Genomic DNA, 19,202 nt, shown 5'->3' on the forward strand with positions numbered 1-19,202 from the left:
TCTTAGGAAAATATCAAGTTCACTTGTGATATTAAAACTGCAGTAGGGGACAATAGTTTCATAACACTTGTCTATGAAATAGCTTCTAAATTAGGCTTCCTGAGTTCTCTGTTACAAAGGATTTGTTATTTTGTTTGCTTGTTTTAGGATCTCTGTTTTTTTTTTCTTTTACAAAATAAAATGAAATAAAGTTTCATGACATTTTTAATTTTTAGATTTATCTGGCATAAAATTGTTGAAAAAATAAAATTACTGAAAATAGTACAAAGGAATGAGTATAACTTTTCAATAGATTTTATATGTTAAATTACTCTATAGTCAACAGCAATATAAGGTTTTTCTAGGCACATATTCTATTCTAAACAGTTTAATAGTCATGACTGACAAATGATTTATAATCTTTTATCAAGGATTGATGGATTTTTCTGAAAAAGCCTGAGTAGTGATCCTTTCAAAACTTACAAAAAAACACATCCTTATGACACAGAGATAGTGTTTCTAGGTGTCAGTAGTAAGGAACAAATACTTATGAAAATATTTTTAAATATAAGAAGTTTTCTTTAAAATATAATATAAAGACTTTTAATTATTATGATATCATTGTAACTTTATGGCTAAGACTTTGAAATTTTCTCATAAATAAAAAGCTACAGAAAAATTAAAAATATTAAAACCAAACATGAAGAACAGGATGGAAGACGATATATTTGTATGCAATAACAGTAGCAAGGTTTCACTGATAATAAATTTTGGAATGAGTAAAACCTTAAGACATTTTGTTTTCTAGTAAGACCTTAAGCTTGAATGTGTTACTTTTGTGTTTATGTCAATTGACTTTTTCAAATCAATGTTAATTAAAGCAGTCCTTGAAATGAAATTGAAGTGAAGATACTGAAAATACAGAATTTATTTAGAAAAAGCCAGAGCTGGAACTGATTGTGTTGCTGTTTTGATATTTTATTTTCTGCCTGAAATCCAAGATTCCTTCTTAAATATTACAGCAATGTGTGTTAAGAATACAGATAAGATCCCCTGTGTCATGAACTAAAAAGACAAGGAAGATAGGAATGCATTTGCAAATTTCAGTTTTGATCGGATAATGGTTTAAGGGAAAATGACCTACATAAAAAAGTGTTCATTAAAACTTATGTTATAGCACAAATTTTGTCACCAACTAATCAATTAACGAAAGGGCACATTTTAATTGGTTCACTAGGCAAAACCTAGAGAGCTTGCTCTAAAACAAATACTGAGATAAGACAGGAGAAAATAAACAGGGCATGGACACAGCTGTTTTCAAGGGATTAATAATCAATGCAGTGGATCATTCAGGCTTCATGAATCATACATTTCTTCAGGCATGTATTGAAACTATCAATTTCTATCCAAGAAAACAGAATAGGTGACAAATGCTTGTACATACATGCATACAGTTCTGTTTACATTTTCCAGGATTTGCAGATCACTCCCTCTTCCCCCAAAAAAAGGCATCCACAGAACCTGTAGAAAGCTCTAAGCCTCACCTAGGTAAATACCACCAGCCTAAAGGAATTGAGAAGAGAAATGCCTACTCCAAATGGTAATATTAAAAATATGCACTAATCCCAGTGGTGGGCCACAGAAAGTGATGGTGATCTCCATTAACAAGAGGGCAGGAGTGGCTTCCAAAAGGAGGAGAAGTTTGGGCTGGATCCTGAAGAATGAGCTCAGAGGTCAAGAAGCCTCTCTGGAACTTCAGCTTTCTGAGTTGAAAAATTGAAGGCTAGAAGATCCCTAACAGCCTCTGTAGACATTATCTTTTATCATTTTTATGAAACTCAAAGATACTCCTAAGCCAATGTCCTCCCACCCATTGGCACCTCTTGACTCCAATCTTTTTCATTATCATTGTGCTATGACTCTTCTCCCAAGTGAAAGGAGATGATCTGACAGTGCACCTCGCCCCATTAGAAGACAGAGTCCATCACTCCAGGCGTCTCTTACTTGAATAGAGAAAGCTGAAAACAACTTTTCTCCACCAGTTCCTTCCTCCAGGATATTCTCAAGTACTTCACCAGTAAGAAAGGGAAGCCTGTTAACTGTGCTTCTGAAATTATGGGCAAGGTCACCAAAGAGTGACGATGCAGGGCAGAAACACATGAAAACATTTCTCAGAAAACAGTATTTCTCCCATTTCAGCTGAGCCGATGCTTTGTTTTTGTTTAGAAATCATAGAAACTGCAAATGAACATGCTGTATTGGGTCATCTCCCCTCCCCCCCCCAGGGAGCTGATGAATTACTACAGCGTATTCATTCAATTCTTTTCCAATTCGTCCTGCAGACTCCAGTGGGGGTTTTCACCACTCGCCAGGCAATCACTCTGTGCTCCAAGTCAGTATTGCACCAATGGGACTCTGACATTGAGAAGAAAATGAAAAAGAGCCTCAAATGAAAATGCTTTTTGAGGAAGGTGGCTAAGAGAAATTAACTCTGTACATAGATATTAATATTGAGTAAGTATAAGGAGAATTTCATTTCTCTAAGTGGAAACAAGTTATGTTTCATGATTTTGATTAAGCAAAGCTAGAAAGGTTATTATATTTTGTTTTCTAATTTCAAATGCACTCTATTGCGTTTGTTGTAGATTAGGAGATTGTTTTTTCTTGATCAAAAAGTGATTTTTTTAGCATATTGAATATTATTCTAAGCATATTAAGGTTGCAAGGAAGTCAATATCACATTTATGTTTTAGAAGAATATATGTGCATATGTATATATAAAAGTATATATATATAATCTGAATTTTAATATATGCCATCATTATGTTAAATAATATTTTATGATTATTTTCTCTGTAATTTCTAATAAAATTCTTTGATGGATTTTATGCCTGTTGCAGAAAAACAAATAAATAATAAAAAAACTAACCACCTTGTTCAATTTCATAACTGAACAGGGTAAAACAGGAATTTGAGGTTAGCTCTTCTGATTCCAAAGCCCTGAACCACTACCTTTTTATTTTTTTAACAGAAAAAATAGATACAGAGATGGAGAAATAGATTGCTCTCATCCTTTAGTTCATTCCCCAAATGCCTTCACTGAGCAGGGCTGAGCACATGCCAAAGCAGGCAGCTGGGAATTCAACCCAGGTGGCTACATGAGTAACAGGAATCTAGTTATCTGAACTAATACTGTTGCATCCCAGGGTCTGTATTAGCAGGAAGCTGAAATGGGAGCTGGAGCCACGACTCAAACTCAGGTCCTCCAGCATGAGAAATGGGTGCTTCAGCTGGAGTCTAACTCTGGATCAAGCTCCTCCCATTGAACCACCGTCTTTTACTTTATATCCCTAAAATGCCCTGCTATGTGCTAAGCAATTATTAGATAATGAAAAAATGTTTTTCCATCTGCTGATCTTTTCTGTTTGAGAGAGTAAGAGTAGATTTTTATTAGATTTTAAGTGCATAGGAATGTCACTTCTGTCATGAAGAAATGGAGATTGTAGATGTAAGTTTCAGAACCTGACTAACTTGGTCATAACCTGCTCTATTTGTCTACACCTAAGGTGTGCTACATAACATCATGTGTCTACCTCAATTTTCCCATCTCTAAAACTGACATTTTAGTTTTAGAGATGGAAGGCAGTTAGAGTATTTACTAGAATATGAACTAATTAGGTTACATCTTTACATAACTGTGATTCTGTCATATGTCATATGTTCATTAATCTTGTTATTCAATATGTTTATTACTTATATTAGGCCATATTCATATATAATAGTTTATTAAAATTAATAAGTTTCATTGGCTAAATTCCACCTCTGGTGATTTGATGTGAAATCTTTCCATTATATATTTCTTCTTTTAAAACTTAACTCTCTTAGTTTTGTATGGTCTGTTCATTCAATAGGAATACATCTTAGAGAAATATTAGCTTAGTCTTTACTTCCAGTCTTACTATGTATGACTACATCAAATGGTGTCTTTCTGCCCAGAGTCTGGAGAAAGGATTTCAAATGGATGAGCTTAAACAAAAAAAAAAAGGGGGTGGGGGGTGTTCAGTAGGTAGAAAGGGAAGCAGTGGGCTGAAGAGAGGATGAACATTCTGTCCAGGAAAGTCTAGCCTTCCTCACACTTTAATATGTGTATTATCTCGATTGGCTGATAATTAGTGGAAATAAAGGAAAATAAAATCACTGGTAATACTAATATTCAACGATAAGCATGCTTAATTAATCTTTTGACTGTACATTTCATTTTTTTTTCTCTTAGTGTTAACATTTGTCCTGTCCTTTCTCTTTGGTACTTCATATGCATATAATTTTGTGCTCCTTTTTCACTCAATTATACATCAGATTTTTTTTAAAGATTTTATTTACTTTATATGAGAGGTAGAGTTACAGGCAGTGAGAGGGACAGAGAGAAAGGTCTTCCTTCCATTGGTTCACTCTCCAAATGGCTGCAATGGCCAGAACTGCGCCAATCCGAAACCAGGAGCCAGGAGCTTCTTCCCAGTCTCTCATGTGGGTACAGGGACCCAAGGACCTGAGCCATTTTCTACTGCTGTCCAAGGCCATAGCAGAGAGCTGGATTGGAAGTGGAGCAACCGGGACTAGAACCGGCGCCCATATGGGATGCCGATGCCACAGGCGGAGGATTAACCTACTGCGCTAGGGTGCCAGCCCCACAGATGTTTTTCTTTTTATTACATAGCATGTAAAACAATTCTAATAGCCACACAAATTAGTCCATTATTTTAATTAACTTTTTTCTCCTAAATATTACACATTTATTTTTATATCATAAATATATTGTTTCTTTTTTATTGTAGTCATCAATAATTTTGGGAAGAGTATTTTGTGTATAAAACACGTGCTTATTGAGTTCTTAATAGGTATCATGACCAGGGCTTGGCCCTATGGGGTTGACATTGATAGGTTATGGAATGCCCAGCCTTTGAGAACCTTTGAATCTATTGAAAAGACTGAGAAGTAAACTAGTGAATGTAGTTCCTCAAATAACTCACTAAAAGGTTATACCTGCTGTTCAAAATTCATTAAGGAAATCAAGAGGAAGGCAGCATCTCTCCCGGGCAGATGCCTGGGATGGCTACCTGAATGAGATAATGCTTGAACTTGAGGTTGAAAAGCAAGTAGACATCAACTATGCAAAATTGTGGAGACGGACATTTGCCAAGTGGGAAAGAGCTTTTACAAATGTGCATGGCTGTCTGAGGAATAATGCTTGTCCAATATGTCAGGGGGAAAGAACTAGTAATAGACAACATGGCACTTTCCAGGTATTCTGCTAACCACATTACATTTGTTAGTCTACGGCCAGCAGTGTTTCTGAACTAGTGCATTTTTCCAGGAAAACAAGAGGCTAAATCCACTTTTATAACTTGCTCAAATACAGTGAATGTAGAGCAAAATTGGATTTGATCCGCACAATGTGACTTTTTTATTTTAAAATTTTGTTAATATAAAGAGAACAGATTTCATAGGTACAAGTCTAAAAAGATAACCATAATTCTCTTTCTCCCCCTCCCTCCCACACTCTCTCTCCTTCCTCCCTTTCTTTTTTTTTTCTTTAATTTTTCAAAATGTAGCTTTCAATCCAGTCTATAATCACAGACCTAATGTGGCACAAATCATACTATTAAACAAGTAAAAAGTAGAAATATCACATTTCCACAGGTATATGAACAAGAGCTAAAAACAATGTGATTCTAGAAACCAGAATCAATCCTATTGCATTTGATTTGTTAGGAATGACATTAGCAAGGCCTTAAGCATAACTGACCCTTCCCAAAATAGTAGATTAAAGACTCTCAGAAATGCAGTGGTCACTAGGATTTTTATTTAGAAATAACACCTTGAGCCAGCACTGCAGCACACTGGATTATGCCACCACAGCTGCACCAGCATCCCAAATGGGCACCAGTTCACTGTTCCACTTCTGATCCAGCTCCCTGATAATGCGCCTGGGAAAGCAGCAGAAGATGGCTTAAGAAACTAGGCCCCTGCCACCCATGTGGGAGACCTGAAAGGACCTCCTGTGTTCTGGCTTCAGCCTGGCCCAGCTCTGGCTGTAGTAGCCATTTGGGAAATGAACCAGTGGATGGAAAATCCCCCCCCCCAACCCCTTCCTTCTCTCTTTCTCTGTAACCTGTCTTCCAAATAAATAATTCTTTTAAAAAATCACCAAGTATTTGTATATTAGATTTCAGCACATTAATGAGTGTCAAATTATGGAAAGATTTTTGCATTGTATAGGAGAAAGTTTAACAAGTAGAATAGCATTTTAAAAGCTTAGTTAGATTGGCCATAGATGTCTAAATTCATTTCCTTATAAGAATTCCCAGTGTAGAGGCATGCATAGAGGTTCATAGGGTATGCATATTTTTAAGAATCTTGAGTATATTTGCTTTTTTTGGAATATGTGCCAGTTATTAAGCTATGTTTGTTTCTTAGAAAAATCTTTTATAATCTTCTTGTGGTGTTGGGCCTGGTTCTCAGTAAGTCATGTTTCTTCTTTGCCAGCTGGATTTCTGTTAGATATAATTGGCAGAATTATTTGGTTCCAGTCTTCAGCACTGTTTTGTGTCATTCCCAGAACCAGTTTCACTGCACACTCAGAAGTTCCAGATATGGATGGAACCATTGCTCCTTGCAGTCTCACTGTCAACTCTGTAGAATCTGCTCTCCAGGTATCTAGAGTCTAAGTGCTCCAACTTTCCCCTCTGTCAACTCTAAAAATGGAGCTACATCTCGGAGTTCTTTATTTCTGTGTTACCACTATGTCCTCCTTTAACATAATCACCATCCAAGTTTAGAAAGCAATCCACTTCCTTAATTTATCCATGTTCAAAAATATTCACAAAACAAGGCTTGTTAGGTTTGGAATTTCAAATAGGAAATCTTTCCTTGGAGAAACCTGAAAGGATAAACAAATGTGAGTCTAGATATCCCTTTAATATATAGACTGCAATTCCTTTCAATATATGCCCAGTAGTGGAATTACAGGATCATATAATAATTCTATTTTTAGATTTTTTAAAGATATCCATATGTATTTCAAAAGAGTTACAGAGAGAGAGAGAGATCTTCAACCCACTGGTTCAGTGTCCAGATGGCCACAATGGCCAGTGCTGGGCCAGACCAAATCCAGGAGCCAGGAGCATCATCCAGGCCTCCCATGTGGGTGGCAGAGGTCCAGACACTTGGGCCATCTTCTGTTGTTTTTCTCAGGCCATTAGCAGGAAGCTGCATCAGATGTGGAGCAGCCAAGACACAAACATCACCCATAGGGGATGCTGGTGTGGTAGATGGCAGCTTTACCTGCTATGCCATCTAGTTTTAGATTTTCAAAAACTTCAAATGGTTTTTCATAAGCTGTATTAACTTAAAAAGGTTCCCTGCCTCTTTGGTTCTTTTTAAAAATGGGTTGTGGTGGGTATTGTGGCATAACTAGTTAAGCTGCTGCTTGTAACACTTGCATCCCATATCCGAGTGCCTGGTTTAAATACCAACTACCCTGCTTCTAATCTAGCTTCCTGCTACTGTGCCTGAAAGACAGCAGAATGATTGCTTGCCCAAGTATTTGGGTTCCTGTCACCCACACGAGAGACTCTAATATAATTCCTGGTTCCCAGATTTGAACTAACCCAGCTTCAGCTGCTGCAAGCATTTGGAGATTGAACCAGAACATGGAAGATTGATCTCTCTCTCTCTCTCTCTCTCTCTTTCTCTTTCCCTTTCAAATGAATGAATAAGTAAATAAATAAGTCTTTAAATTTGGTTATTTTTTGTTATTAAGGTGTATGACTTCTTTACATATCTTGAATATCAGCCCCTGATCAAATGCATTTTTAAGGAATGTATTAATACATTAGAACCTCAGGTTTATAGTAAGTGCATGCTGATTACTACATCAACTCTCATCAATTTTCATGTTCATGTGTATTAATAGGAAGAGAACAGATTCAACATAGTTCATAGATATAATTCTAAGAATATAATGATATGTTCCTTCCTCTCTCTCTTTTCCCTCCCTCTCTTCCTTTCTTCCTTCTTTCTGTCCTTCCTTCCTTTCTTTTTTTAACTTAAGCATTGTTTTGTTAATCTGTGAGTTTTCTTTTTATTCTACTATTTCCTTTGCTGTGCAGAAGCTTTCTAGCTTGTTGAAATTCCATTTGTTTGTTTTGTTTTTGTTGCTTCTTATACCCAAGAAATCTGTGCCCAGATAAGTGCCATTGAGTACTATTCCCATGTTCATTTTAATTAATAGCACATATCATGCTATCTTGTTTTCTATACAGATGTTCATCGTAGAGATCTTTAATGTCCTTGGTTCAGTTTATTCCAAGGTATTTGATTTTTTTTGTAGCTATTGTGAATGGGATTGATCTTAGAAGTTCTTCCTCAGCCATGGCATTGTCTGTGTATACAAAGGCTGTTGATTTTTGTGCATTGATTTTATACCCTGCTACTTTGCCAAAATCTTCTTTGAGTTCCAATAGTCTCTTAGTAGAGTTCTTTGGGTCCCCTAAAAAAAGAATCATATCATCTGCAAAGAGGGCTAGTTTGAGTTCTTCCTTCCCAATTTGTATCCCTTTAATTTCTTTTTCTTGCCTAATAGCTCTGGCTAGAACTTCCAGAACTGGTGGTGAGAGTGGGCATCCCTGTCTGGTACTAGATCTCAGTGGAAATGCTTCCAACTTTTCCCCATTCAATAGGATGTTGGCTGTGGGTTTTTCATAGATTGCTTTGATTGTATTGAGGAATGTTCCTTCCAAACCCAGTTTGCTTAGAGTTTTCATCATGAACGGGTGTTGTATTTTATCAAATGCTTTCTCGGCATCTATTGAGATAATCATATGATTTTTCTTCTGCAGTCTGTTAATGTGGTGTATCACATTGATTGTTTTGCGCACATTAAACCATCCCTGCATCCCAGGGATAAATCCCACTTGGTCTGGGTGGATGATCTTTCTGATGTGTTGTTGCATTCTATTGGCAAGAATTTTATTGAGGATTTTTGCATCTATGTTCATCAGGGATATTGGTCTGTAATTCTCTTTCAATGCTGTATCTTTTTCCAGCTTAGGAATTAAGGTGATGCTGGCTTCATAGAAAGAATTTGGGAGGACTCCCTCTTTTTCGATTGTTCTGAATAGTTTGAGAAGAATTGGAGTCAGTTCTTCTTTAAATGTCTGGTAGAATTCAGCAGTGAATCCATCTGGTCCTGGGCTTTTCTTTGTTGGGAGGGCCTTTATTACTGTTTCAATTTCTGTCTCAGTTATGGGTCTATTTAGGTTTTCGATGTCTTCCTGGTTCAATTTAGGTAGGTTGCATGTGTCCAGGAATCTATCCATTTCTGATAGGTCTCCCTGTTTGCTGGCATACAAGTCCTTGTAGTAATTTCTGATGATTCTTTTTTATTTCTGTGGTGTCTGTTGTTACATTTCCTTTTTCATCTCTGATTTTATTGATTTGGGTCTTTTCTCTTCTTTTTTTAGTTAGTTGGGCCAATGGGGTGTCAATTTTGTTTATTTTTTCAAAAAACCAGCTCCTCGTTTGGCTGATTTTTTGTAATGTTTTTTTTTTTTGGATTCAATCCTGTTGATTTCTTCTCTGATTTTAATTATTTCTCTTCTCCTACTAGATTTGGGTCTGGTTTGCTGTAGGTTTTCTAGATCCTTGAGGTGAATTGAAAGCTCATCTATTTGGTGCCTTTCCAATTTCTTGATGTAGGCACCTATTGATATAAACTTTCCTCTTAACACTGCTTTTGCTGCGTCCCATAAGTTTTGGTATGTTGTGCTGTTATCCTCATTTACTTCCAGAAAATTTTTGATTTCTCTTTTAATTTCTTCTGTGACACATTGTTCATTCAGGAGCATGTTGTTCAATCTCCACGTGTTTGTGTATGCTCTAGGGATTCCTGAGTTGCTAATTTCCAACTTCATTCCTTTATGGTCTGAGAAGCTGCATGGTATGATTCTAATTCTTTTGAATTTGCTGAGACTTGCTTTATGGCCTAGTATGTGGTCAATCCTAGAGAAGGTTCCATGTACTGCTGAGAAGAATGTAAAATCTTTAGCTGTAGGATTGAAAGTTCTGTATATATCTGTTAGATCCATTTGGGCTATAGTGTCGTTTAAATCTACTGTATCCTTGTTGATCTTCTGTCCTATTGATCTGTCTATTTCTGAGAGTGGAGTATTGAAGTCCCCCAGTACTATTGTATTGGGGTCTAAGTCTCCCTTTAAGTCCCTTAACAAATCTTTTAGATAAACCGGTGCCCTGTAGTTAGGTGCATATACATTGATAATTGTTATATATTCTTGTTGTATTGATCCCTTAATCATTGATCCCTTAATCATTATGTAGTGTCCCTCTTTATCTCTCTTAACAGTTTTTGTGGTAAAGTTTATGTTGTCTGATATTAAGATGGCTACACCCGCTCTTTTTTCATTTCTGTTGGCATGGTATATCTTTTTCCAGCCTTTCACTTTCAGTCTGTATGGATCTTTGTTGGAAAGATGTGTTTCTTGTAAGCAAATAGATGGGTTTTGTTCCTTAACCCAATCAGCCAATCGGTGTCTTTTAACTGGACAGTTCAGGCCATTCACGTTCAATGTGACTAATGATAAGTGGTAACTTTGCCCTGCCATTTGCCAAAGATAAGTTCTAATATATGCTTTGAATTCCCTGTGATCTTTTGCTGTGAGGTTTCCTTCCTTTACCTTCTTTCATATTGATGACCGTGTTTCTGTGTTTCTGTGTGTAACACATCTTTAAGCATCTTTTGCAGGGCTGGACGAGTGGCAACAAATTCTTTCAATTTCTGTTTGCTATGAAAAGTCTTTATTTCACCTTCATTCACAAATGATAGCTTTGCAGGATATAATATTCTGGGCTGGCAGTTGTTCTCTCTTAGTACCTGGGCTATATCTCGCCATTCCCTCCTAGCTTGTAGGGTTTATGATGAGAAGTCAGCTGTGAGTCTGATTGGAGATCCTCTGAGAGTAATTTGACGTTTCTCTCTTGCACATTTTAGGATCTTTTCTTTATGTTTCACTGTGGAGAGTTTAATTACAACGTGTCATGGTAAGGCTATCTTTTAGTCGTGTTTATTAGGGGTTCTGTGAGCTTCCTGTACTAGGATTTCTCTGTCCTTCTCCAAACCTGGGAAATTTTCTGCTAATATCTCACTAAAAAGGCCTTCTAATCCTTTCTCCCTCTCCATGCCTTCAGGAACTCTTTGAACCCGAATGTTGGGTTTTTTAATAGTATCCTGAAGATTCCTGACAATATGTTTTAGATTTCTAATTTCTTCTTCTTTTCCTTGGTCTGACTGTATCCTTTCCCGTTCTCTGTCTTCTAAGTCCGATATTCTCTCTTCTGCTTCACCCATTCTGTTTGTAAGGCTCTCTATTGTGTTTTTCATTTGATCTATTGAATTCTTCACTTCATTATGATTTCTCGTCACTATCCCAGTTTCCTGTTGTACTAGTTGTTTCGTTTCATTTTGATTCCTCCTTAATAGTTCATTTTCACGAGAGAGATTTTCTATCTTGTCCATTAAGGATTTCTGTAGTTCAAGAATTTGTTTTTGAGAACTTCTTAATGTTCTTATCAATTTTTTGAGATTGTCATGGTGACTTCCTTGTTTTTATTGCCTCGGTTTTTGCATTTGTTATTTGGCATATTGGAGATATTTGGTTTCTTCACTGTGGTGCTTTTTCTTGTTATACTATGACTCTAGATTAAGTGGACTGTCTGTTTTTGATGGAGCCTTAGAGGCTTGAGATGGATTTGGCCTGAGAGCTCTGTTTGGTGTGCCAAAGGTGACACTTCCAGGTTAGGTGTGGTAGATCTCTCTCTCTCTTTCTTTCTTTTTTTGATTCAAAAGGGAAGTAATTCCGCACAGCTGAATGAAGTTGGAGGTAGTTAGCAGGCAAATGATATACCCACAGGAGCCAGAGATCAGAAGCTCTTTCCCAAGGACCACACAGGGAATCTGTTCGGCCCTCAGAGTGGGCTCAAATTCTCCTTCAGTCTCCCACTGGGTTGCCAAAGTTACGGAATTGTAGCGTCTCTGGAGAGTACTCACATGAATTCCATGAGTTCTCTCCCCCACCGTCTCTTTTTTCACAGTCTCAGTTCAGTAGCACCACAAATTTACTAGGCCCTAATCTCCTGTTAATTCGCCTGCCCAGAGTCAGGTTTTTCTGCCAGGCTCAGGGCCGGTGCAGACTTGAGGTCGCTCTGCTTATGACGTATGTCCAAGATGGCGCCTGCTCTTTGTCTTGCTTGCCCTTGAGAGGTGAGCGGAGAGAGAGAAACCCGTGTCCGTACCAGTCACCTTTTTTTTTCTCTCTCTCTCTCTTCCAGTTAGCCTGGTGAACTTCCGCCCCCCCCCCCCGGGGGGGTCATTCCCTCTAGTCTCCTCTCTCCGCTTGCCTGCCGGTGTCTCTGGCTATTGAGGTTCGGCTCACCTCGCGTTCCAGCGCTGGTGTGTTGAGTCTGCCGCTGGTGTCCCGAACTGTGGGCTCCCATGCTCTCCACGCAAGTCCACTGTGAATCAAACGTTCCGGAAGAGTTTCTTCTGCTGTTTCCTCCCCTACTCTTCCTTGAACCTGCAGTATCTCCACTTTTATTAAACTGTCTCTCCCCGGACTATCAGTGTGCTCCCTTCCTATTCCGCCATCTTGCCTCCTTCCCTGTTCTACAAAAAAAGAACCAAACAAAACCCAGTGAAAGTGAGAAGTTGGAAAGATTTTTAATATTAAATATAGGGTATAAGCTGAGTATGTACTTATATAACTTTCTATGAAATATGACTTTTTATAAATGTATTATTTCTCTCCAGTTACTGGGGGTTAAGTTCTTTGAAAGAACCACACTAGGTTGATTCACACTTGAAGACATGGAGTACATCTTGTGTAAAGCATAAAGACTGACATTAAAAACAAGTATAATAGAGCTTCTATTATTTTCTTTCTTCAACTTAATGATTTGCATATTTTCAGATAGCTCCTGGGTTGCATCCCATTTCGCAGGTCATTAGCTTAAAATGGTCATGAAATTATTTGTGTAATGACTTCTCTTCATATTATGTCTCTTGTATTAGCATTAAGATTTTGAGTTAAGGGTCAGCACTTTGGCATAATAGGCTAAGCCTCTACCTGCAGCACCAGCATCTCATTATGGTGCCAGTTCAAGCCCCAGCTGCTCCCCTTCTGATTCCGCTCTCTGCTCACAGCCTGGGAAAGCAGTAGAAGATGGCCCAAGTCTTTGGGCCCTGCACCCATGTGGGAGACTCGGAAGAAACTCCTGGCACCTGGCTTCGGATCATCCTCACTCCTGCTGCTGCATCCATTAGGGAAGTGAACCAGTGGACAGAAGACTTTTCACTCTGTCTCTCCTTCTCTCTGTCAATAAACCTGCCTCTCAAATAAATAAATACATCTTTTAAAAAAGATTATGAGTTATTTATTAATAAAATGTCCTTTTCTGAAAAGCCAGATAAAAGAAAAATTTGAGATAAAGACAAATTGGTAAGAACAATAAAGTGATCAAAAGTGATACTTCTTCAAAACCTAAAATCTAGTGGAACAAACTGGTATGAAAGCAGCTGAGGGTAAAATACAACTGAATGGAATTCATAAGAAATAGCAGAATGAAGCACTTGCTGTAAGGCTATAAGAGTAGTAGCTAAGCATTTGGTCTAGAGGCTCAGCACAGACATCAAAGACAGAAGCCATATTGCCACTATATTATCGGCCCAGTCTAGCTGTATTCATACACCACTCCAAGTTGTGAGCGGCCCATCCTCAGACACTCTTTGTCAGAGCCATGAAAGTTTGATTTTGCAGAATAATTTAGCAGAAACTACCATGTCAGGATCACAGAATTTTATTTTATTTTATTAATGCCATGATCTTTAGATGAACACTTTGAGAGTAAGAAAACTGATGGATTCAACCCAGGAGTATTTTTGTATAAATTAAAGGGAAAAATCCCTTAGTTATGGCAATATTTAATAGTATTATTTCCGTTTCAACCAATTTTCATCATGATGGGAATCAAAGTCATAATTACGGAGAACATGCCTAAGGTTTTAAGAATAAGTCTCAGGGCACAGTAGGTTCAGCCTCCGCCTTCAGTGCTGGCATCCCATATAGGCACCACTTGGAGTCCTAGGAGCTCCACTTCTAACCCAGCTCCTTGCTAGTGACCTGGGAAAGCATTGAAAGATAGCCCAATGTGGGAGACCCAGAAGTTTCTAACTTCAGACTTCAGATAGGCTCAGTTCAGGTCGTTGCAACCATTTGAGGAGTGAACAAGAAGATAGTTCTCTTTGTTTCTCCCTCTCTCTGTAACTGGCTCTCAAATGCATACATACATACATACATATTTTAAAAAAAAAAATAAGTCTCAATGCTGCAAGGAAAGATAATGGGGAAAGGGAAGAGTTAACTTGGATCAAAGGGTCTTGCTTGAGATAGGTATCGAGGTGCAGCCAGTGAAGTTGCCCTCTGGGATGTCTGCATCCCGTTTTGTAACTGGCTGCTCCACTTTCCATCCCACTTCCTGCTAGTGCACCTGGGAAAACAGAGGAAGATACCTCAAGTACTTTGACCTTTGCCACCCATGCAAGAGACCTGTTTGGAGTTCCAGTCTCCTGGCTTCAACCTGGCCAGCCTTGGCCATTGCAGCCATTTGGGGAATGAATTAATCATGGAAGTTCTCTTTCTCTCTTTCTCTCTCTCTCTCCCTCTCTCTTTATCTCTATGTTTTTCAAATAAACATTTTTTTTCATTTTCAAAGATATTTGCTTGCTGTCTTTCATTTCATACCATCCAGCCATCAAGCTCATCTAAACATTTTATTATAGGAAGAAATCAACATTTCTGGGTAGTTAATAAGAAAAAGGAAAATCGACATTTTCAGGAAGTTACTAAGAGAGTTGAAAAATCAATTTAATTTCACAAATATTTACCAAATCCATAGTAGATAAGGAATTCTGAATAGAATTATGAGACAAACTTAACCTTTTACCTCAAGGACCTTAGAAGTTATCTTAAATAACTTAGAATTTAGAGATGAAATGTCTCACTTCACCTATACTCTCAGGAAAGCCAATATGGATATTTTCCCAATAATCTTCTCTTTGACCATAGAAAATGTTCTCAATAGGAATATTGAGAATGAGGGTTAACAAGGAAACTAGGTTAAAACAAGAGTTGCTAATAATTATGTAACTGAGTCCTAAGCAAACACAATTTTCTTCAGCTCTACTTTTTACAATTTTTTTTAAAAAGTATCCTATCATATTTTTTCACTTCCCTGCATGAGCATATTTTCTTCTTTTTTTTAAAAAAAAGAGTTATTTGTTTGGAAGGCAGAAAGAGAGAGAGACATCTGTCATCTTCTGGCTCACTTAAATGACCAAATGGTCAGGGCTGGGTCAGGCTGCATGCATGAGTCTGGAACTGCATCTGGGTCTCCCACAAGGATAGCAGATGCCCCAACAACGGGGTCAGACTTTAGCGCTTTCCCAGGCAAATTAGCAGGTAGCTGGATTGGAAGCAAATAAGCCTGGACTCAAACTGGTGCTGTACTATAGGATGCTAGTGTCATAGTCAGCAGCTTAGCCACTGAGCCACTACCTTGGCCCCACATACAATTTTGTAATAATCCTCAGTTGATTCTGAATCATTCCGGTCAGCTAACTGCTTTATGCTAAATCATTATAAAATGACTTAGTCTTGTAATCACTCTTTCTTCACAAAATTATCAATTTTGAACAATGTGTATTGTTCATTCTATTCATCTTTTGTGATTCAATTATACTCAATTCCTGCTTGTAATTAATTAGGAGACAATTTCATGGAAGGATACCCAAGGCATTTCATGTTGTCTTGTTTGGAAGAGAATGAGGATTTTCCAGGCTTGCATCCATCAGAGGAAAGGTAACATCCAGGTGGTTGCTTCCAAGACATTCGCAAATTGAAATAAGAAGTATGTTTTGGAATTGTGAAAACTTCTAGACAAGGCTGCCACTCTCAGTTGTTAAGTTTGCCTCTCAAAGCACATCTGTCTGGCTTTCCTCACTTGCCCCCACCCCCTTAGGGCTAATGAGAACCTCATGTCTTCCAGTCTAAAAGCAGGATTTGGAAATATTTCTCCCTTGTTAATGTAAAGTATATCATTCTGGGCCCTATGCTGTATTATTTGCTTTTCTTACTGCTGATTCTGGCTTGTAGATAGTCTTGTATCTTCCAGAAGGCTTCATATCTTAGTACTTTATTGATTCTTAATTCCCTGGTCTCAGATTGCAGTTAGATATATTTGATTTACAGAGAAACTAAGTCTCATGTCATTTCCTGGTGAGATCTGTAAGAGATGAAGGTAAGATTTGAGAGAAAGATGTCCTTTTTAGAAATGTCTGTCTGTCCCTTGGTCTTACAAATGATTCTATTTGGTAAGTGATTAAAGCCAGTCTGGACAGCCAGCAAACACACAGTAGATTTATAGCTTCTAAAAACAATACCTTCAAAGATTTCCTGCCAGAAAGCATGGCCCAGAGGCATCCCTTTGATTGATCTAAGTCCCTGAAGAGTTGCTTCAGCAGCAAACAAAGACTTATTATGCTTCTTTCCTAAGAGACTTTGACATTTTTATGGTTTTGTATGAAAATATTGAGCTCAAGGAAATAGGGATCCTTGTCTGAATTGTAGATAAGCTTCATTCCCAGACAAAATCACTTACTTCACTCTCAAGACCTTACAAGCACACTTCTTTTCCAGTTTACTGTGAAAACAGAAATCACCCACACATGCTGTCTTTCTGGAAAGGAAAATGAGTAAAATCATACATGTGCACATTTTGGAAGATGGCAACCTCACATCAGGGAAAACAGAGCCAGTCTTATCCTCATCACCAAATGTCACAAAATGTAAAAACAGGAATGGTATCATTTGGGGAAAGTTTTTCAAATCTTTAATATTTTATTCAACAATTTTTTGTTACTGCAACTAAATCCTTAAGGCAATTTATTGTTGAAGTGTGGTGCTGTATTTTGGCTCCTGATTTTGGAGGGTCACAGTCACCATCAGGTGTACCCCATTGGTTAGAACCTCTGGTGAGGCTGGAGGAAGGCAAAGGAAGGGCTTGTGTGGAGGAAAGATCACTTGGAGAGAAGACTCATTGGCACCACTCAAATGATCTCTTCTACAAAATCTCCATAATTTGATCAAGGGGGTCACCCCAACATTATCTAATCTAATAACTTTCCAGAGACCCCATTTTCAGATACTGTAATTGGATTAAGTTTCCACCATTAACCCATTGTCCATTAATAATAATCTGTTGACCATTAACCTAAGGCTTTGAGGACCAAGCCTTTACCACATGGGGAGCACCAAAACTAACAACCAAACCACAGCAAGTTTGTATGAAATATTTTTCAACAACTCTGTATAAAATGGTCAACCTTGTTGTAGGAATAGAAGTGGGCCGGCGCCGTGGCTCAATAGGCTAATCCTCCACCTTGCAGCACCGGCCCACCAGGTTCTAGTCCCTGTCGGGGCGCCAGATTCTGTCCCGGTTGCCCCTCTTCCAGGCCAGCTCTCTGCTGTGGCCAGGGAGTGCAGTGGAAGATGGCCCAAGTCCTTGGGCCCTGCACCCCATGGGAGACCAGGAGAAGCACCTGGCTCCTGCCTTCAGATCAGCGCAGCGTGCCGGCCACGGCGGCCATTGGAGGGTGAACCAACGGCAAAAGGAAGACCTTTCTCTCTGTCTCTCTCTCACTGTCCACTCTGCCTGTCAAAAATAAAAATAAAAATAAAAAAAGGAATAGAAGTGATTTTTGAAATACTCTGGGGTTTTTCAAAATGTTTTCAACACTAAAGCAAATTCTTTATTTCCCTACAGTATAGTTATCTGTATCACTCTCTACAATGTCTTATCTATCAGAACAAGAATAATTTTATTTTATTTTATTTTATTAAATATGTATGCATTTATTTATTTATTTATTTGAAAGTCAGAGTTACAGAGAGAGAGGGAGAGAAGGGATAGAGAGATCTTCTACTAGTACACTCACCAAATGACCACAATGGTGGAAACTGGGCCACATTAAAGCCAGGAGCTAGGAGCTTCATCAAGGTCTCCCATGTGGGTGGTGAAGGCCAAGCACTTGGGCCATCCTCTGCTGCATTCCAATGCACATTAGCAGGGAGTTAGATCAGAAGTGGAACAGCTGGGACATGAACTGGTGTCCCAATGGGATGCTGGAATCACAGGCGGCAGCTTTACCTGCCATGCCACAATGCTGGCCTCTATCATTTTATTTACTTAGTACAACCTCCAGCAGAAATTTTCTCAGATTTACAAGACAAATACAAGATAAATGCTATTATAACCCCTATTTCTATAAAATAGAAGCTTTGGGTAATGAAATGTCGTGTTCATTTCATAGCAAAAAGCAAGGTCAGCATTGGAATATTTGGCATTTTCTGACTTTATAGTGAAAGCTGTGTCATGCTGCTACTGTCATGGGCAGCTAAAGCTCCCTAGAAATGCTTCTATTCCTAGAATAATGCTGTGTTCATTGCAGTTGCTCAATAAAAGACTCATTGAGTGGCACAAGCTCTCTCCAGATATAGTCAGGTTATCTTATTATTCTTTAAATTGAAACTGAATAATTATTTTGGAACATGTTGGAGAGGTGGCATAAGATTAAATTAACTGATCTAAGTGTTTTCCAAATCTGTCATCTAATTATTATGATTATCTAGATATTTTAGGAAGAAAATGAAGAGAAAGTACGGAGGGGCAGATAGACACAGGGGACAGACACAGAGAAAGTTAGTTAAAACTTGCAGTACACAATGTTCAATTACTTTCAGGACCTGGAAGCAAGGAGTGAATAAGCTACTTTCCAAAGCTTGTTTTGTGGGGACCATATCCAATGTAGAAGGAGAAGTTGAAGCAATTGCGAAAATGACTCAACCTCCTATGATCACTCCAAATGGGCCATAATGAGCTTCTCCACAAATTCCCCCTCCGTCACATGCAGTACAAGGAAAACCAGCACACAACCTTCTAACCTCCTAATGTCAGATTTCCCCATCTTCATGCAAAAGAGTGTTCTCCTAGTAAAGTTCTCTGGAAGTTTCAGAGTTTAGAAACCAAGTCACCTTTCA

General features: G+C 38.2%; 1 long non-coding RNA gene across 1 annotated transcript; it reads left to right on the forward strand.

Annotated features, from left to right (window-relative positions):
- The first annotated feature begins 2,328 nt into the window (after positions 1 to 2,328).
- On the forward strand, positions 2,329 to 13,469 carry LOC127490615 (uncharacterized). Its single transcript, XR_007918717.2, has 3 exons — positions 2,329 to 2,493; positions 6,596 to 6,689; positions 13,253 to 13,469. It is a non-coding gene; the product is annotated as an uncharacterized lncRNA (long non-coding RNA).
- Positions 13,470 to 19,202: the final 5,733 nt, after the last annotated feature.

The sequence above is a fragment of the Oryctolagus cuniculus genome, chromosome 6 (assembly GCF_964237555.1).
Source record: "Oryctolagus cuniculus chromosome 6, mOryCun1.1, whole genome shotgun sequence".
NCBI classification, from domain to species: domain Eukaryota; kingdom Metazoa; phylum Chordata; class Mammalia; order Lagomorpha; family Leporidae; genus Oryctolagus; species Oryctolagus cuniculus.